We start from the raw sequence: 21,080 nt of genomic DNA on the forward strand, positions 1-21,080 counted from the left end.
TTAATAAGAATAAATTTCAATATAAATTAAAAGAGGTGAAGTATTTTGGCCATATTTTTTCTGAGAAAGGTATGCAAATAGACCCAGAGCGGGTAAGTGCAATTATTAATATGAAAAGTCCCAATAATAAAAAAGAGTTACAGATTTTCCTTGGCATGGTCAATTATTTAAGAAAATTTATACCTAACTTGGCTGATATTGCATCAACGCTTCAGTTATTATTAAAGAAAGATGTTGAGTGGTTATGGACGGAAGTTCATGAAAATGTTTATAATAATGTTAAAATTAAATTAAGCCAAGCACCCATTTTACAGAATTTTAACAGTAAATTGCCTATAACGATTCAGTGTGACGCATCAAAGAGTGGTCTCGGATGCTGTTTACTTCAAAATGGTAAACCAGTTTGCTTTGCTTCAAGAAGTTTAACACCTGCAGAATGTAATTTTTCCCAAATTGAAAAAGAATTGTTAAGTATAGTATGGGCAACTAAGAAATTTCATTATTATATCTATGGTCATAAGATTACCGTAGTTAATGATCATAAACCATTAGAAAGTTTATTAAAAAAGCATTTACATGAGGTACCGTCTCCTAGACTACAGAGATTAAAGTTAAAGTTGTTAAAATATAATTTTGAATTTAAATATTTACAAGGTAAACAAATGTACATAGCAGATTTGTTATCAAGGTCGTATCAGGAGTGTAATGATACAGACGATTCTTATATGTATGAAGTCATACACTGTATAGGGTTAGCACAGAAATTAGAATGCACAGAAGAACAAAAATTAGTATTAATCTCAGAAAGTTCTAAAGATGAAGAGTTATTAAAAATAATTGAATTTATACAGAATGGTTGGCCGGACAAAATTTCTCATATTCCAGATGTAATAAGAAGTTATCATAAATTAAGAGCTGAACTTAGTGTGGACGATAATTTAGTCTTCTATAATGATAGGTTAATAGTACCGAAGTGTTTAAGATTGAATGTCATTAAAACTTTACATGAAGGGCATGTAGGTATGTCAAAAATGAAGCAGACAGCTAGAAGGTTGTATTACTGGCCTTATATGGACTCTCACATTGAAGAGTATGTTAAGAAATGCTTTCCTTGTCAAACGCATCATAATAGTAATGTTAAAGAGCCGTTATTATCACATCAAGTTCCCAACCTTCCATTTTTAAAATTAGGTATAGATATCATGGACTTTAGAAGGAAAAGTTATTTAGTAGTATATGACTATTATTCTAAATGGTTAGAGATAAAATACATATCCAGTAAAACTGCTACAAGTGTAATAAATACATTAAAAGATATTTTTAGTACTCATGGAATACCTGCAGAAATAATATCTGACCATGTTCCATTTGATTCGAGGGAATGTAAAGAGTTTGCACATAATTGGGGATTTAAATTTACTTATACTAGTCCAAGATATGCCCAAGCGAATGGTATGGCTGAAAGAGGGGTACAAATTGCGAAGAAAATGCTAACAAAATGCCACGAAGATAGAACTGATGTAAGGCTAGCATTATTACAATATCGGGCTTCTCCCGTTTCTGGTACAAATTTTTCCCCCAGTCAGCTACTAATGAATAGAAATTTAAAAACTAAATTGATTGTTAGCTCACAATACCTAACACCTAAGTTAAATCAGAATGTAACTCAACAGTTTAATGATGTACAAACTAGAAATATAAAAAATTATAATAAGACAAGTCGATTTAAAAGTAAGTTTACTGTAGGGCAAAAAGTTTGGTTCAAAAAAGAGCCAAGTAAGAATATTTGGTCAGAAGGCGAAATTGTTAGATATAATGGATATAGAGCATATGTAATAATAGACAAAAATAATGTACAATATAGTAGAACCTCGTTTCATATTCGACCGGCGGCGTAGACTTTGTGTTTCAATCAGACAGGCTGTCCATCGCTGGTTGAATGGGTAGTTTAAGAGTCAATAATTGTAGTAAATTTAAGAAGTGTGGCACAATAATATTATAAAATTAATTAAGTAATAATTATGTAAATTGTAAAATTAAAAGGGGATGATATAGTTATGTAAAATTAAAAGGGGATGATATATGTAAGTAATTTTTCAAAATTGTAACTGGATGATTATGTAGATATTTTTTTTAAAAAATAAAAGGGGATGATGTAGCAGAGACAACTCATAGACAAGTGACCAATTATTGTCAATGTCGTACGTAGGTGTCACCTGTCATGTGTCAACGTCAATTGATAGACTTTGACTTGTAAGAGTTGGCCAGATCCGTGCACACTAAGCTCATTGTATTAATATTAATTACTAAGATAATCCAAGTGTAAATATTAAAATAAAGCCAGATAATTTAAAGAAACATTATTTTATTTAATACAACGTTACAAAATGTTCGCTTCTAGGCCAAACTAATTTACAAGGAAAAAAGCGAATCATTTAAAAAAAAAAAACCTTGTGGCCGCGCAGTTTGCTTACGATCTATTACACACATATGTCATAAAAATTAAAGAGAGTATCAATTTCTTAATTTTAGTTCTAAAACGAAATAAAGTTAAAGACACACTGTACACACGGTTATATACATATTCTAGCACAAGTACTTATTCTAAATACATCTGAACCTAGTTACACAACTTGTCCGGTTAAAACCACTTTCGGTATATTCTTTCTAATTTAAACCTACTCGCGAGGTTCACAATGCGCCCCCACTTCTCGCGACTATGCATACACAATGCGGTGATTAGGTATAATATGAAATTTTCACACGCTAAACCCGTGGTCCACTCCATCCAAGCCCAGGGTTGAGACCATTGTCTACGTCTAGCATGATATTAGTCTTCTAGATTATTTTCTAGATCTATTTCTTCTAGGTATACCGGTTAATCAATTTTATAAGCTTAAAAGTTGTGGAACTACTTTCAAAATTTACACTAAATACAATAATCTGGGTACTTCACCATTAAACCGCCGCTGGCTCGAACACACTGTCTCTATAACCTTATCTTATTTCTCAGGACAAATTTTAACAATACACTATACTATAATTTTAATCTACACTCCAATTTTGCGAAGGAAGCTCAAGATATCTCGAATGGACGAGATCGCGAGGTTCGCGCTGGGATTTGTACTTCCGGCCCGAGCCGAAATCCTGCCTTGACTGTCTCCCGTTCTTTTTCCAGTTCTGCTTAAAGGTCCCCGTGGTCGTGTGACGAGCACGCCCACAGTTCTCTGAAAACCAAAACACACCAGGGGAGTACGGTTCTCTGGTTGGTCTCCTCTTGCGCACAAAATTACCCTATTGGCCGAAAACAAAATTGCGTTCCAGGCCCCACCTCCAAAAATCTGTCCACATTAGTTCGCAGATACTTGTCGCCTGTTATTTGTCCCTAGACATATGGTTGCCATTTAGTATTAGTTTTTGCCGTGTTTAGCCAGAAATTTTAAAATAAATCACGCATTTCTTGACGGTTTTATTAACAAACGCACTCTCTAACTTTGATAATTTGTTTTTGCTGTATTTAAAATTTATGGTCGCCTTTTATTTTTTCTTTGTTTTAGATTTATTGCCTTAGTTTTGAGAACGCCATAGATTCGTGTATCACACGCTCATAAATTTGGTGCTATTATGAGTGACCATCTCACCACAGACCTTTAAATAAGGTAATAAAATGGTAGGTATATTATGTTTGTTTTCTACTGTTCATTAACACTGGAATTCATAGTCAAGATAGGGGCTTCTTTAGGGGACAAGCGGCGCAAGACTGTGGTGTGTGGAAGTCCCTACAAGAGACCTATGAGCAACAGTGTCTACAGTTGGGCTATTATGAACGTGCGAACGGGGCCATAAATCTTATTTATCAGAACTCTCGCTCGCACTTGCAGGCCTTATGGAACTGGAACATGATGCTCTGGTGTTGTGTGTAACAGTAAAAAGGATTTGTCTATAGTTAGTCGATAATAGGTTAAAAAAAACAAGAGGAAACAATACAAAATTAGCTACCAGGTACCTGCGTCTGAATGGCATCCCTTTATTGATAACGACATCTGCGGCATTCTCGCAGGCCTATGGTCGTAATGATTGACTCCGTTCGCACGTTCATAATGGTCCAACTATAGCAGTGGACGTCTGTCAGTTGATGATGACGATGAATCACGCAATAATAGCCTGTACTGTTTGGATACAGTGGTGTGGTTCATCTCAGCTCTAATAATGTCTAAGTTTCTAGTTTCAGATTTGATAGTGTGACACAGATACATTAAGAACATTGGATGTAGGTTTTAAAAGTCCTGTGGGAACTCTTCAATTTTCCGGGATAAAAGTAGCCTATGTCGCATTTATAATATTAGTATGGACTAGATGATGCCCGCAACTTCGTCCGCGTGGAAAATCTTGTGGGAACTCTTTAATTTTCCGGAAAAAATTAGTATATGTCCTTCTCCGGGATGCAAGCTATCTCTGTACCAAATTTCGTCAAAATCGGTTGAACGGTTGAGCCGTAAAAAGCTAGCAGACTGACAGACAGACAGACACACTTTCGCATTTATAATATTAGTATGGATATGGATGGATCACTAGCTGATTTAATAGATTTAGTTTTTTTAATCCCATGGGAATTCTTTGCTTTTCCGGGATAAAAAGTATCAGTCGTCAAGTAGTAGTCCTTCCCCGCGATGTAAGCTAACTCTGTATCAAATTTGATCAAAATCGGTTTAACTGTTGAACCGTGAAAAGCTGACAGGCAGACAGACTTATTTTCACATTTATTTGTTGAACGTCCAGTTGTTCGTTCGAGTTTTTAGATCATTCCGCATGTGTAGCTTAGTTGTGACAATAGAGATAAATAAGAGAAGGATTATTGTTTTGTGGAGTTTTTAGTTGTCTGTCTTGGGTGTCCGTGTGTATCAAATATTACTGAAGCGAGTGAGTAATTAGGTGAATCTAGACGTAGCCTCTATGGCTTTGATTAGTAGATTACTGAGTGCGGCTGTGTGCCCGCCCACCCAGTGGAGTGATGTGTGTTCTATTCGAGCTAGATTATTGCTTATAAGAGATAGTTGAGACTCGTCTACTCATCCAAGCTCATTTCAAAGGCCAAGTATACCACCCACATAGCCAAGGGTTTTCTGGAGCGATGCTAGAAATTCAAGGTAGAGACTACAGAGATATAAATAGAAGAACAATTAATTATTATTTGTTAATTTATTTATATATTTTTTTAGTTGTCTATCTTGGGTGTCCGTGTGTATCAAATATTACTGAAGCGAGTGAGTAATTAGGTGAATCTAGACATAGCCTCCGTGTAACAATGGCTTTGATTAGTAGATTACTAGGTGCGGTTGTGTGCACAGAACTGTCGCCTGCCTCAATGGAGTGATGTGTTCTATTCGAGCCTTCGAGCTAGATAGTGATGTTCCGGATATCCGTATCCGTATCCGTATCCGCGGGAGAAAATAGATCCGTATCCGTATCCGTTACTTTTTTGGCGGATCTTTTACGGATCTTTTACTTTATTAATTTTTAATACGTAGATTAAATTCTACTTGCAGGTGATTAAGTAGCAATAAAATACTATTAAAATTCAATCAAATTAATTTTTATTTCTAAAAATCAAATGTTTAACATTTTTATAATACTAGCTTATGCCCGCGACTTCGTCCGCGTGGACTAAACAAATTTTAAACCCCTATTTTACACCCTTAGGTTTGATTTTTAACTATGAGATTTTAACATAAGCTTAATAAAATATGGCATACTGCTAATTGCAAAAATATTAACTACAAAACTTCTTTATTGACACTTCAAAACTGACAGACTTTTATACAAACTTCAAACCCCTATTTTACCCCTTTAGGGGTTGAATTTTGAAAAATCCTTTCTTAGCGACGCCTACGTTACAATAGCTATCTGCATGCCGAATTTCAGCCTGATCCGTCCAGTAGTTTGAGCTGTGCGTTGATAGATCAGTCAGTCAGTCAGTCAGTCAGTCACCTTTTCCCTTTACATATATAGATTCCAAAGATTTATCGTAGTGACTCACCGTACTTACGAAAACGAAAATGCAAGACGCAAAGCGTCAAGTGGCGTCAACTATCGTTTCAAGGTCACGCGCACCGACATCGATTGAGTTAGTAAGTTAAGGTCCGTATCCGTATCGGTATCCGGATCCGGATCTTGGCGCCAATGATTCGTATCCGCGTATCTACATTTTCAATGATCCGGCACATCACTAGTCAGCTAGATTGGTGCAGGTTGAGACGGCATTGTCGCTTGCAATTTCAACCCTTGACACAAGCGTAGGGCGATACCGCATATCAAGTTTGTATTGTTTATCGTACTATCTAGTAATAGGGGTTTGGCTGAGATCTATGAATATTGAATAGTCACTAACTGTAGTTTACGGTAGTTTATGGAGCTAGAATTCATTTTTAGGGTTCCGTACCTCAAAAGGAAAAACGGAACCCTTATAGGATTACTTTGTTGTCTGTCTGTCTGTCTGTCCGTCTGTCTGTCCGTCTGTCTGTCTGTCAAGAAACCTACAGGGTACTTCCCGTTGACCTAGAATCATGAAATTTGGCAGGTAGGTAGGTCTTATACCTGACATTCGGGGAAAAATCTGAAAACCGTGAATTTGTGGTTACATCACACAAAAAAAATTAAATTGTGGTCATAAACTAATAATTAGTATTTTCAATTTTCGAAGTAAGATAACTATATCAAGTGAGGAAAATTGAAAATACTAATTATTAATTCATGACCACAATTTAATTTTTTTTGTGTGATGTAACCACAAATTCACGGTTTTCAAATTTTTCCCCGAATGTCAGGTAGGTATAAGACCTACCTACCAGCCAAATTTCATGATTCTAGGTCAACGGGAAGTACCCTGTAGGTTTCTTGACAGACCGACAGACAGACAGACAACAAAGTGATCCAATAAGGGTTCCGTTTTTCCTTTTGAGGTACGGAACCTTAAAAACACTTCATCTTATTACTACAGTCCTGTCTACACTACACTATTGTCTATATAAAAGGTTCCATAATCGGAGGATGCGAGTCATCATAGTGGTCACTTATCTTAATATTACCTAATGTCTCGAGTATTAACGGAAACAAACGATTTTAGTGTCAAGTGGTAACGTAGTGAATGCAAATTGACCGCTACATATTTCAGTACAAAACAGATGTTTTGGGAAAAACTATTGACAACCTCCCTGGTACAGTGGTAAGCGCTGTGGCCTTTTTAGTGGCAGGTCCCGGGTTCATTTCCCGACAGTTCCGCAACTTTTGATATAATGGCCCCGATTCTCTAGTCTCTCTCTAAACTAAATTTGGAGTGTCTGGATCCTTTTCTTTTTACTAATACTAAAAAAGGAACGGAACATGACTTTTACATTTAAAGACTCTAAATTGTAGTGCACAATACAAATTTAAACAGTAGGTTCGCGACTGCGTTCTAAAATCACGGGTTTTACCATCTAAAAATTAAATTTAGAAATGTCAAACTGCTTCTGTCTTTTTCATATTACAATAGTAAGAAGAGGGTGCGAATACTCTAAAATTAGGTTGTGCTTAGAATCGGTGCCAATTGTATTTAAAATTATTTAGAAATTTCCTTGAAGTGTAGGTAAAAATACCATCATAAAAATCACAACTTAAAAATGCGAAAGTGTGTTTGTTTGTTGGTATGTTGGTATATTGGTTTGTTGGTTTGTCCTTCGATCATGTCGCAACGGAACAACGGATCAGCGTGATTTTTTGCATGGGTATAGTCAAAGACCTGGAGAGTGACATAGGCCACTTTTTATCCCGGAAAGTCAAAGAGTTCCCACGGGATTTTCAAAAATGTGAATCCACGCGAACGAAGTCGCGTAGATCAGCTAGTTAAAAAATATAGGAAACTTAAGTCTGAGCAAAGTCAAAGCAAGGTACGCTCTATAAAGAATTCTTAGTGTTAGTTCTAACTCGTATAAGTCCCGCAAATTGCTATTGCGCTGGAACCATGTCTCATTAACATCGAAATGACGTCATTTTGACGAGACGAAACGACGTTTATCTAAGTAAAAATATACCATCAGCTCGAAACTTCAGTCTAGTGCTGACGTCACTAAAATGGCGGCATAAAAATTTGCGGGACTTAAAACAGATAAACACTTGAGGACTATCCTTGAAATATTTAAGTCATTATCACCCTACATTACCGGAGACACATAGATTATCTTGCAGAAGTAACAGTTCGCTTATATTGAACACTTGTTGTCGAGCTCTTTGACAAGACAACTTGAAAGTCACTGTTCAAAAATTACACCAAATGAATGTTGAAAATGTCTGTTGAGGGACGACCGTCGAAAGTTAAAGTTTTAAGTGATCTGTTGGTTATTTAATCAAATTGTTCCATGCTTTAAAAAATAGTGATTAAATAATTAATATTCATATTTTCACCCGTCTAAACTTTTAAGTGATCTTTTGGTTATTTAATCAAAGTGTTTCATGCTTGAAAAAAATAGTGATTAAGTAATAAATATTCATATTTTCACCCGTCTAAACTTTTAAGTGATCTTTTTGTTATTTAATCAAAGTGTTTCATGCTTGAAAAAAATAGTGATTAATTATTATTAACATTTTCATACACATTCACATACACTGTGAAGTGATTAAGAGTGGTTGACTTTCTTAACAAAAATTTTGATGTAATCCTTGTGAATGGAGTGGTTATCGAGTATAATTATATGTACCTACCTACTACTTCGCAATTACATTAATACTAGCTTATGCTCGCGACTTCGTCCGCGTGGACTACACAAATTTCAAACCCCTATTTCACCCCCTTAGTTTTTAAAAACCTAAATCCACGCGGACGAAGTCGCGGGCATTAGCTAGTCCCTACTATCTAAAAATGTAACGGAACAAGTTCTACTATGAGGATAAAGTAAAATATAGCCTTGTCATATTAAAATGGCTGTTACTTCAAATGAAAATAATATTCATTTGGACGATGTGCTGAAGACATTTGGTGCGTTCAGTCGATACAACCTTAAGGCTATTTTCCTAATTAGTTTTGTGATTTTCAACAATGGCATGCATTGTATTAACTACATTATCGTTGCTGAGGAGACGCCATACAGGTTTGGACTTTTTGGTTTTTTTTCTGGATTGGATTCTTAAAACTTTGGACTTTTTAAGGTTCCGTGCTTCAAAAGGAAAAAAGGAACCCTTATAGGATAACTTGGTTGTCTGTCTGTCCGTCGTGTCTATCAAGAAAACCTATAGAGTACTTCCCGTTGTCATAGAATCATGAAATTTGGTAGGTAGGTCGGTAGATCTTACAGCACAAGTAAAGGAATGAAACCGAAAACTGTGTGTGTGTTTTAGTCCCTCAGAACCGACCCAACATAGCCCGCTCCATAAGAGATCCGATCCGATCCGAATCCGAAAAAATACGGATGTAAAAAATATCTACGTCATATGTCATAGGTACCATACAAATAGTTCTATGACTACTTCAGAACGTATTTTTACGGACTCGGATCGAACGAGTGCGTAAGCACCCTAACTGACTGTACAGTATGACAAATAACTCAAAACTCAAACTCAAACTCAAACTATTTATTCAGAATAGGTAAAATTTTACGCTTCCTGATTGTCAAAATTTTAATTTGTAAGATGAATTATAGTGGTGATAATAAAACTAAAGCTACTTACGAGGGTTCCAAACGCGCCCAGGTCTGAGAAGATCCCTCTCTATTATCTCTATATATATTTTTTTTTAAATTTATTTAATGAAAATATTACAATAAAACTTAAAGCTAAATCTCTATATATAAAAAGGAATTGCTGAATGTGTTGCTAATCGCAAATCTCGAGAACAGCTGAACCAATTTTGATAATTCTTTTTTTATAATATTCCTTGAAGTATCTATTGATGATTCTTACGGAGAGAAAAAGTCTAAAAACAACACTTTTCTATACTCCCATACAAAAGATTCGTAATAAAACTTAAAAGTCAATTTGAACTTTAATACCATACCATAAAGTTTAAGTGTTAGTGGAGGGTTTCTGGGAAGGCAAAACAATTGAGTGACGCGTTAGGCGGTACGAAGTTCGCGTCAGCTAGTGACAAATAGTAAAATAACATTCGATTTACAGATGCAAAATAGACACTTGCGAGTCGCAAAGCAAAGTTTTCCCGCCGCCATGGTACAATTTCACAGTTCCCCAAGACTCCAGAGGCTGTACAGCTCGATGATTCGAGGATCGATACAGCTCAGTTAGCGAGGAGTGCTCAGAGCTCAGCTTCAATACCTCGCTTGTGGAAACTTGTGACGACTGGGTTTACGAGAGGGGTGACAGTTTTGTTGCTGAGGTGAGTGCTCCCTTTATATACAGTGAATTCATCACATTTTAATCGTCGATCGTCATCATATTTTAATGTACATAACGGGTACATACCCGTTATATACATGAAAATTTGTCGTTAAACCACGAAATAAGCTTAAAGTCATCGTCATCATCCTCAGCAACCAATAGACGTCCACTGCTGGCTATCACAGCTATACATATGCTACAAAGATTTTTTTAAAAGAATATTAGCAATGTTAAATGACTAATATTCCCCTTTCCTCTCCAACTAAGCGTCAGGCTTGTGCTAGGAGTAGGTACGACAATAGTGCAACGGGCGGGGTTTGAACCGTCGACCTTTCGGTTTTCAGTCCACTCCTTTACCGGTTGAGCTATTGAGGCTCTAGAGGATTAATGAATATAAATTGAATTTCCAGTTTAATTTGGCGTGTCAAGATTGGAAACGAACTTTTGTGGGAACGGTTCACAGCATTGGGATGATGAGTGGTCTCTTCTTCCAAGGACAACTGTCTGACAAGTACGTACGTGGGCAACCACCTTTATGTAGGTCACATCGACCATCAAACTGCTTTAGCGCTCTAAGATTAAAAATTTCGATAGTTTGTCGCCGGGATATAAGCGAGTGTGCAAGTGCGACGACGAGCGATTACTCGCGCCATTCGCCCGCGGTCGCTCAGTCCTGTGCAAACCTGCGCGCGCGTTACACGTGTTCAAGTGAGCGAGCATCGCTGAACGGATATCGCCGAGCGAGTTTATTTTTGAAAGCTCGCGCTCAGCGACAAAACTAGTAATCTCTTTCTTTCATTTACACTGAATGTATACCGTTATTGTGCGTTTCTTGAGAGAGAAAATCACCGATAGTTAGTCGTTTTCTCGCCGGTGGTTGGACTCTAATCTAAATCTAACTATATAAAAGGAAAAGGTGACTGACTGACTGACTGACTGACTGACTGACTGACTGATCTATCAACGCACAGCTCAAACTACTGGACGGATCGGGCTGAAATTTGGCATGCAGATAGCTATTATGACGTAGGCATCCGCTAAGAAAGGATTTTTGAAAATTCAACTCCTAAGGGGGTTAAATAGGGGTTTGAAATTTTTTAGTCCACGCGGACGAAGTCGCGAGCATAAGCTAGTATATTATAAAAAGAAAAGGTGACTGACTGACTGACTGACTGACTAATCGCACATAAACGCACAGCTCAAACCACTGGACGGATCGGGCTGACATTTGGCATGCAGATAGCTATTATGACGTAGGCATCCGAGATAAGAAAGAGTTTTTGAAAATTTAACCCCTAAGATGGTGAAATACGGGTTTGAAAGTTGTGTAGTCCACGCGGACGAAGTCGCGAGCATAAGCTAGTAAAGACTAAGATTATACTCCATATTTTTAGAATCGGTCGAAAAGCAGCGATTATAATAGCTGGCGTAGCGGCCTCGGTGTTCGGCGTAGGCAAGAGCTACGCCAATTCATATCCAGCCTTTGTAATACTAGAGTGGTTCGAAGCTACCTTCGGTGACAACTGTTTACCAGCTTTTATATTGGGTAAGACAACAGCTGGATTATTATAACTTTTTTTTGTTTGACCAATATTTGCATTTATAAATTCAAGAGAAATTGCTATTAATTTAATGTCTCTTTTAATTTAACAACAATTATAAAAGTTGTGATAGCCTAGTGGTTAGGACGTCCACCTTCTAACCGGAGGTCGGGGGTTCGATCCCGGGCACGCACCTCTAACTTTTCTGAGTTATGTGCGTTTCAATTAATTATATATCACTTAAAACATCGTGAGGAAACCTGCATGCCTGAGAGTTCTCTATAATGTTCTCAAAGATGTGTGAAGTCTACCAATCCGCACATGGCCAGCGTGGTAGACTATGGCCAAAACCCCTTCTCAGACAGTCAGACAGACAGACAGACACACCTTCGCATTTATAATATTATGTATTATTTGCATATATAATAATATTAGTATGGATATTTATTTATTAATTTCAGGAGTGGAACTGATGCATGGCGACTACAGACTTCATCAGCAAATGATTTTATGCGTCGTCGCCTCTTTGGGCGGTGTCTGGTTCGCCGTCGCAGCTTACTTGGTTCCCTACTGGAGACACTTCGTCCGCGTCATTTATGCACCATCCCTCCTTTTTATATTATACTACTTTATCTTAGACGAGAGCGTGCGATGGCTGCTGAGCAAAGGAAAAAGAGAAGACGCAACGAAGTTGTTATTAAAAATGGCTAAAGCAAACAAAGTTGCATTAGATGAAAAAGTGCTCGTCAATATAAAATGTGAAGAAAACGGGACCGAGAGTTCCGCCTTGAGGGAGACATTCCATTCCAAGATAGTCATTAAAAGATTTTTAATATGCTTAGTATGGTGGACTTCTTGCACGTTTATTGCCTTCGGTTTGGTTGTAAATGTTGGGTTTCTGGCTGGCAACAAGTATTTGAATATTGGAATCATGTCGTTGACTGATACACCGGCGAGTATAGCCATGGTATTCATTTTGAAGCGCTTTAAAAGGAAAAAGCCTTTATTTATATCCTTTTTATCGGCTGGGCTGTTGTGTCTTATTCAGCCGTTTGTACCCAAAGGTAAGCAAGATGGCGCGTATTGATAAAACAAAATCGGCAAGTGCGAGTCAGGCTCGTACAACGAGGGTTCCGTAATACAGTCGTATTTTTTCGACATTTTGCACGATAATTCAAAAACTATGATGCATGAAAATAAATAAATATCTGTTTTAGAATGCACATGTGAAGACCTTTCATATGATACCCCCACTTGATATAGTTATCTTTCTTCGAAAATTGAAAATACTAATTATTCGTTCATGACCACAATTAAATTTTTTTGTGTGATTTAAGCCTAAATTCACGGTTTTCAGATTTTTACTTTATGTCTGTTATAAGACCTACCTAGTACCTGTCTCCCAATTTTCATGATTCTAAGTCAACGGGAAGTAGGTACCATATAGGTTTCTTGACAGACCGACAGACAACAAAGTGATCCTATAAAATAAATAAATAAATAAATAAATAAAAGTTTATTCAGCTCACAAAACAAGAAAAGACAAAAACAAGCAAAACATACAAACCAAATGTTACAAATTAAAAAATTAAAACTAGGTAAGCTTAAAACTACGAGCTCGACAGTACTAAAAAGAAAAATGATGTCTTGTTTGAGCTGAAAAGGCTCCGTTCCGTTATAAGGGTTCCGTTTTTCCTTTTGAGGTACGGAACCCAAAAAAAGATAAATCTGTTTTTTTTTACAGAATACGTATGGCTGTCAACCGGAGTATACTTTCTTGGCAGATTCGTATCAACGTTCACCTTCGCCACAGTGTATATTTACACGTCTGAGCTATTTCCAACCTATTCCAGGAATTCTATGCACGCTTTATGCTCAGCTATTGGAAGGATCGGATCTATTTTAGCTCCGATGACGCCGTTATTGGTAATTATTTATTAATATTCGGAGTCCATATTATATACTTACATTAATTTCGATTTTGATCCAAGTCCATCATAACTATTTGATTCATTATCATCACGATCAACCACGGGTCTCCTCTCAGAGTGAGAAGGGTTTTGGCCATAGTCTACCACGTGCGTGCGTCTAGTTTTAACTTTGAGAACATTAACACAAAAACAAAACCTATATGACCGTCTCTAGAATGGAAGCCCACCAAATTTCCATAACATGTTTCCGTTTCTTTCATCTGATTGAGATGAAATTTGAAGAGTTATTGTTGAAACTTGCGGGAAGGTTTCTGCCTTAGTACCATCAACGTACAGGAGGTGGCGTACGAGTTGCATTGCAATATAATGTTACTAGCTGATGCCCGCGACTTCATACGCGTGGATTTAGGTTTTTAAAATACCGTGGGAACTCTTTGATTTTCCGGGCTAAAAAGTAGCCTATGTCACTTTCCAGATCTTACATTAAGTACGCATGCAAAAAATCACGTCGATCCGTTGCAACGTGATTGAAGGAGAAACCAACAAACCAACAAACAGACACACTTTCGCATTTATAATATGGGTAGTGATATCGGGCATGAGCTAAAAAAATATTATTTATATAAAGCTTAAAAAAGTTAAAATTCCTTTTTTATTGCAGACTCAGTATATGGAAAGTCTACCAACATTGCTATTCGGCACTATATCTATAGTAGCTGGTCTGACGACCATGCTGGTGCCAGATCTGGCCAGCGAACCACTGCCCGACAACGTGCGGCAAGCTGAGAACATCGGCACTTGTCACTTAAGGATTGTGACTGACAAACAAACTGAAGAGAGTAAAACATAGGGACTGGACTTTCAGAATGTTCTGGTGCGTCATGATACTTCTGCCACAAATGTTTTAATTTCAGATTAAATATATGGAAAGTCTACCAACATTGCTATTCGGTACAATATAGAGCCTCAATAGCTCAACGGTGAAGGCGCGGACTGAAATCCTAAAGGTCGGCAGTTCAAACCCCGCCCGTTGCACTATTGTCGTACCTACTGCTAGCACAAGCTTTACGCTTAGTTGGACGGGAAACGGGAATATTATCCATGATTAGAATGGCTAATATTCTTTAAAAAAAATATCTATAGTAGCTGGTCTAACGACCATGCTGGTGCCAGATCTGGCCAGCGAAACACTGCCCGACAACGCGCGGCAAGCTGAGAACATCGGCACTTGTCACTTAAGGATTGTGACTGACAAACAAACTGAAGAGAGTAAAACATAGGGACTGGACTTTCAGAATGTTCTAGTGGGTCATGATATTTCTGCCACAAATGTTATTCAAATGGGTTAATGTAAAGTATTTTTTCTAAGAACGTGTTATCATTACCCGTATTATTCACTACCCCTATTCACTACCCCTATTATAAATGCGAAAGTATGTTTGTTTGTTGGTTTAACGGGGCAACGGATCAAAGTGATTCTTTGCATGGGTATAGTTAAAGACCTGAGAGTGACATAGGCTACTTTTTATCTCGGAAAATCAAAGAGTTTCCACGGGATTTTTAAAAACATAATTCCACGCGGACGAAGTCGCGGGAATCTGATAGTACTTTTATAAGTAGGTATACTAGCTGCTGATGCCCGCGACTTCGTCCGCGTGGATTTACGTTTTTCAAAATCACGCGGGAACTCTTTGATTTTCCGAAATAAAAAGTAGCCTATGTGTTAATCCAGGATACAATCTATTTCCACTCCAAATTTCAGCTAAATCCATCCAGTAGTTTTTGCATGATTGAGTAACATACATTCAAATATCCAAACATGCACACTTTCACATTTATAATATTAGTAGGATTAGTATGGATATGGATTTTAAGATTTACTTATAATACTTTTATAAGTATAAATAAAAACTTATTATAAGATTTACTTCACTAATATTGAGTCTCTCTATTTATGGCTTCTTTTCCTACAAAATAAAGTCCTAAGAAGGCGAACTAATAAATCCATCGTCCCTGTCATTATCTTCAACGGTTCCTTTATTTAACAGCTTACTTTGATGAAAAGCAAGATGGCCGGCCGTTAATTTTAAACGACGATCTCTGTAAATAACTAATGAAACCCTTGAGATTACCGGCTGGGTGATATTTACTGATTAAAAGATTGAAAAGCTTCATTTTACTGATTACTGAAACGTACAATTTTCCAATAACGACCGTAATTAAGTAAGTTTATACTTTGACTGAGATTTTTACACCTTCTTTGTGTTATCTCCCAAAATCACCATAGTCCACCATGAACTTCATAGTCGCTGATCTTTCCTCCCGGAATTAGGGACAATACGCAGAGAGACTTTCAGCTTTCTATTCCGGCCTACATCGTTTGAAACCTAAACACAGAAACTTGATATTTTGCATATTATGTTCTCTTACAACGTAGACGCCCACTAAGAAATAATTTCCAATAATTTCACCCGAGCGAATCCGGGGCAAGTCCTAGTTAAGAAAATAAATCAAAAGAAAAACTTTATTGACTTGTCATTTTTCATGCCGCTAAGCAATCAATGGAGCTAATTTTTCGTCACTAATTAAGCAATTAGTCGGGAGTCGAAAAATAACGGCCCGTTCACACAGCGCGGCGTCAAATTTTGTCGGATCTACTTTTTATCGGATCCTGCAAAATCGGACAGTGTGTTCACACAGCAGTGTAGTTTTTTGGGACCCCACCTACGTTAGTCGCCCGTCCGACTCAACGGTTCTGGTTTTTTGCGGAATTCTTGAACCAAACTAGTGTGATCACTCCATATTATTGTATTGATATACTGTTAGCATTGAATCGGATTCTGCATTTTTACGATGTAATTGTACGATGGGACCGATTTGTAGTCGCCAAATTGGATAACTATAGGAGGATCAGTTTTTTTTTGCCGGAATCTGCAATGCGTATGCTTGTGTGAAATACTGTTGCCACCAAATCGGATCCTACCAAACACAGTTCCCGCAAATAATCGGATGTGAGTGTGAACGTACCGTAATATCGAATAGAAGTCGTTTGGTTCGGTTCTACTTAATGGCTCGTATAATTAACAGCACACAGCTCTTGACGTTTTCTATTAGCAGAAGTATTATTTTGGTACCTATCGGTCTTTTATAGGATACTTGGCTTATTCCCGCAACTTCATCCGCAAGGACTACAAATTTCAAACCCTTAGGGGTCGAATTTTCAAAAATCCTTTCTTAGCGGAAGTCTACGTCATAATAGCTACCTGCATGACAAATTTCAGCACCATCCGTCCAGTAGCTTGAGCTGTGAGTTGATAGATCAGTCAGTTTTTACTTTTATGTACAGGGTGTAACCAGAAAGATAGCAAAAACTTAGCGTTATTGTGATACTATCTAAACACAATCCAATACCAATAACCATTTGCCTCACTTCAGCGGGGAGGGGCAAACAACAGACGGAAACGTTTAAGTGCGGAAACCAGCCCAGAGCGAAGAAGAAGAAGAAGAACCATTTGCATCATTTTGTAGTTTTAGTGATTTAGTGTTTTTCAAACCCGCAATGTATAGCGTTCAAAACTGGGGTAAATGCCCCGCCTACGACTTACTACGGGATATTTGGAAACCTAAATGCACGCGGATGGAGTCGCGGGCATCAGGTATATCAGAATAATACCTAAGAGTACCTATATGATGTATCCTCAAATAATGTGACTTATGTATGGTTACCCTTATTAAACAAGAGTTCACCGAAGCTCTTAAACGGAATAGTTAGCGTAAACAAGGTTAACCGTTGCGCTAAATCATGTGTAGCCTGCAAAGTGCTTTGTCGTTGAAAATTACCGAACTACGATACGATAATAGTAGACTAAGGTGGCCAAAGAGCATTTAGTAAATTAATTCAATAACTTTCAAGCCCCGAATCGCTGTATAAAAAGCGTACAGTTGGATAAGACGCACAGCCATGTTGGCACCATGTTTTTTCTAATTTTATTGCACATCAAAAGTCTTCTACAAAAATGTTTCTACCTGGGTCCGTAATAGAATTTGAAACCATCCAACCGATAATTTTAAGCTTATGTTTTTGTTTAACGACGTCTGTGAGTTCCGTCGTGACCACGACCAGTGCAATTGGGTTGAAATTTGGACAAAATATAAAACCATAAAATTAATCGTGGCATAGTAGGTATCTACATTAAAATACATCAAACCGATGTGCCCCAAACCGGTTTCATTAGAAAGGCAATAATGAAAAGACGGTTTTAGAGTAGTCTTAAAAAATAGCATAATAGTACACGCTGTGTATCCGCTAGTAAACTATATTTCGTGATTTCGCTGTCTACCTCTGGACAGTCATAAAATCAATATTTCTATTTGAAAAAACAAACGTCTATTACATTTTTAGATTTTCACAGCTCATCCTTTTAACAGATTTTGAGGAATAGCTTGCTGCCAGATATAGGCTACTTTATATCCCAGAAAATTAAAATTCCCATGAAGTTTTAAATAAATCTGAATCCACGTGGAGGAAACCGCTGGCATGGTACTGATTCTGTGCACACCTAAATTTTATTATTATTATTATTAGTATTCGCATCCTCTTCTTACTAATGAATTTGGAAAAGGACAGATACAGTTATACAGTTTTAAATTTAATTTAGAGCTGTCAAACCTTGTGACTTTAGCTGCCAGTCGCGAGCCTATTGTTTAAATTTGTAGCGTGCACTAAAATTTAGAGTCTGTAAATGTTTCATGTTCCGTTCCTTTTTAGCAATAATAAAAAGAAAAAGATGCTTAATTCAGTTTAGAGAAACAAGAGAATCGGCGCCATTATCTAGTTATAATAAGATATTAATAATAGGTTTTTTGCCATTACCAAACTGTGTGATTGCTAAACTGTGACCCGAAGTCCTGACTCCAGGTGGTAGCGACGAAGTTCCTCCAACTGGCATTCATTACAGGGGATTTTGGGGCTTATTGTACGCGCAAATTAATAACAAAGTTCTCCTTTTTGTCACAGACTAGAGGGAAATAATAGACAGAACTTGGTTACGAAAAATGAAACACGTCTGGGAAAGGCAAACTGAAGTGCTCAGACAAGCCGCCAAGCGCTTACTAGCATGAACAATAATCATTGTAATCTTTGGTTTTTTCTGGAAAAATAAATAAATAAATAATAATTAAGTAAACAATGCTCTATGCATAACTCGCAAACCAATAGAAATCCATAAAAAACCTGTGAGATATACTCCAACGCTTTTGCATAAATTTTTGGCGGTTTGTCATGTCCCCTTACAGAACCTCCAGCTACACTAGCTAATAATAGTGCTTCTATAAACAACAAGAATTTGCATTGTTTATAGAAGCACTATTATTGTATGTATTAATAAGTAGACGGAATGACACACTTTTTAAACTTTCGTGGTTTTTTGTTGTGTCTAAATTGAATTTGTTAAACATTCTCTATGTTGGTAATTTAAAAAAAATCATGAATATTTTTGTTGCGGTTCGTTAACAAAAGTGATTTATTTCTTCTGTAGAAACCTTTTTTTTGTAGCTGGAAAATGCACTTGGCCGGTTTCTCTTTCTTTACATGGCATTGCAACGCATGCCGGGTACAGCTAGTAAGTAATAACATTGTAATGGTAATTGGTAAATTATTTTGACGCTACATCTTACAAATCCAACATCTGACTATCAAAAAGAGTAATTTATTACCTATTTTGAATAAATCATTTGACTTTGACTTTGACGATTCAAAAGCACTGTACATGTTTATTTGAATAAAAATTATATTATAGTATATTTTAACTAACTTATGCTTACTTCGTCCGCGTGGACTACACAAATTTCAAACCCCTATTTCACCCGCTGAGGGTTGAATTTTCAAAAATCCTTTCTTAGTGGATGCCTACGTCATGATAGCTATCTACATTAGATTAATTGTGTGTGTATGTGTGTATTTTAAACGTTTATTTACGAGAGCTCCGTCTACATTTTTGCTCTGTGCTTTGTGTTTGCATCTTATTAGGTCCAAAATTCAGATTTATGCGGCGGACTTATTACATGTAATTTACGGGTCTATTACTTTTATGACGTTTTGTGTAAATTGTTTGTTTCCGGGGGTATTTATTATTTACGCGTTTAATTGTGATTGATCTTGACAGTTTTCTGAATATACAGGGTGTAACCAAAACCAACAGTTAGCAAAAACGAAAACGGGTGATAGGACTGACAAGTACTGATATGATACCACAAAAAAGAACGCGAAAAAAATTATATAAAAATATTAGATTTTGTAAAAGTTCACGATATATTGCAAATAAAACCGCTGTCTAAAATTAGAGGTTGCGTTCTGGTTACAACCTGCATTTTGTAGAACAGTACATCATCACTATTATGATCAACACATAACCGGCACAGGTCTCCTCTCAGAGTGAGAAGGGTTTTGGCCATAGTCTACCACGCTGGTCATGTGTGGATTTGCAGAGTTTGACAGCTTTGAGAACATTTATTAAGAACTCTCAGGCATGATTTCCTCACGATGTTTTCCTTCACCGTTAAAGCAAGTGATATTAATTACTTAAAACGCACATACCTAACTCCGGAAAGTAAGAGGTGCGTGCCCGGGATGAAACCCCCGACCTCCGATTAGAAGGCGGACGTCCTAACCACTTACTAACTAGGCTATCAAAACGAGATGGACAAAATTTGCCCCAGACTGAACTACGCCTATCATGAACTTAATGCCACGACTGCAAAACAACATGCTACTTTTTTTTCTTAACTGAAAATAAAAAAATTTTACTATTAAATGGCAGATACATCTCTCTGTACATTTATTAAATGGCACATATATTATAATCTCTGTACATTCTGGGGCACGCCTCCATACAATTTTTGTCCATCTCCTTTCTTTAATGCTTTTTATCCTATTTATTTTCACAACAGAACACAGTTTAATTGCTATCAATTTTAGCAGAATAATAATATAAACAGATTACATCAATATAAGAGCCTACGGAAAGGTGGCAGTAAATAATTCCTTGTATTCATTAAGACAAATATCCTTCGGCGACAAAATCATTTCAGCGGCGAGACGAAATGAAGAGGAATTATTGCAAGCCGAGCTTTACTTATCAAATTAGATTACGGTGGTATTAATACAGGATAATATAAATATATAATCCATACTAAAATTATGAATGCGAAGTGTTTCTATCTGTTTGTTTAATCGATTTTGATGTTT

At 36.9% G+C, this 21,080-nt stretch overlaps 1 protein-coding gene and 1 pseudogene across 1 annotated transcript in view; one reads left to right on the top strand and one right to left on the bottom strand.

The window, feature by feature from the left end:
- Positions 1–21,080, bottom strand: part of LOC117983160 (solute carrier family 22 member 3-like) — a 295,991-nt gene that overhangs the window by 80,794 nt on the left and 194,117 nt on the right. The gene's annotated exons all lie outside the window — the stretch shown is intronic.
- On the top strand, positions 8,240–17,011 carry LOC117983013 (organic cation transporter protein-like; annotated as a pseudogene).

This window comes from Maniola hyperantus, chromosome 6 (genome assembly GCF_902806685.2).
Source record: "Maniola hyperantus chromosome 6, iAphHyp1.2, whole genome shotgun sequence".
NCBI classification, from domain to species: domain Eukaryota; kingdom Metazoa; phylum Arthropoda; class Insecta; order Lepidoptera; family Nymphalidae; genus Maniola; species Maniola hyperantus.